At 37.7% G+C, this 1,275-nt stretch overlaps 1 pseudogene; it reads right to left on the reverse strand.

Moving 5' to 3' along the window:
- LOC112076652 (zinc finger protein 585A-like) overlaps positions 1-1,275 on the reverse strand; it is a 21,757-nt pseudogene that overhangs the window by 10,496 nt on the left and 9,986 nt on the right.

The following is a 1,275-nucleotide window of genomic DNA, read 5'->3' on the forward strand; positions in this document are numbered from 1 at the left end:
GACTAACCTGTGCCCCCGCACATTGACTCTACCGGTACCCCCTGTATATAGCCTCGCTACAGTTATTTTACTGCAGCTCTCATTATTTTTTATTTATATATATATTTTTTAACTGCATTGTTGGTTAAGGGCTTGTACAATTTGGTGGTCACACCAGATACTGACTGGTTTTCTGATCAACCCCCCTACATTTTTAAGGTATCTGTGACCAAGATGCATATCTGCATTCCCGTTAATGTGAAATCCATAGATTAGGGCATAATGAATTTATTTCAATTGATTGAATTCCTTATATGAACTGTAACTTAGTAAATTCTGAGAAATTGTTAAATGTTGGGTTAATATTTTTGTCCAGCGTAGCCATCTGAAGATCTACATACKAACCTATTCTACATAGTTGTATCTCTGGTGTGATCCGCAGCAGTCTCCGTAGCCGATCATTCTCCTCGCGGTACTCCGCTACCGTTTCTTCAACTGCCCCKAAAATCTCCACAGCTGCCGCGGTTAAACGCTCATTTAAAAACACACGAAACGACTGTAGTTTAGACATGTTTCAGTCGACTGAGAATTGGGTATTCAACATGTATGTCTTCGTCGACGAGCACAAACAAACGCTCCCTACCGTTTTACTTCCGTATTGTTTTGTTCTGTTTTTATCAGCGGGTAACGAGCCCAGAAACAAATCACAGCGTCCCCATGGTGATGGGGTTTTACTACACGCTACAGACCAATGATACTGGGAATAGATACTGTAGTTCAGGGATTCTTGAAAGACGGGACAAACTCTACCTTCTTCACACAAATATTTTTCTTCATATAAAACATTTAAAATATACATTTTGATGGACCAAATAACCTCCTAATTCTTTCATTTCTTTCTGAAAATGCAACTAACTGGATTTATGGCAACTTCATTAGATACAATAAAAGGCATTTTCTTTTTTACATTGTCCAACAAGTGTGTTAAGGCCTTGATTGTTTCATTCTAACATTAGATTATTCAAATATGTAATACAAATCTCCAAACATTGTGTTTTATTTTATAGAGCTATATCAGGGATGGTTAACTGGTGACCCGGCCTTTTGAAGGCGCTCAGATCAATTTCCGTAAGAAGTTAAATCATTTTGGGGTCTCCACTAATTGTTGAGAGTTATAATATCTAATGTAATGTAGYAAAATACACAAGGTACAATATCGAAGTTTGGTTGTGCATCAGCAGTTTCTCTCTTGATATGTCAGCCACTGACAGTCACTCAATTATCTTACATCAGCTA

The sequence above is a fragment of the Salvelinus sp. IW2-2015 genome, unplaced genomic scaffold, assembly GCF_002910315.2.
Source record: "Salvelinus sp. IW2-2015 unplaced genomic scaffold, ASM291031v2 Un_scaffold3909, whole genome shotgun sequence".
NCBI classification, from domain to species: domain Eukaryota; kingdom Metazoa; phylum Chordata; class Actinopteri; order Salmoniformes; family Salmonidae; genus Salvelinus; species Salvelinus sp. IW2-2015.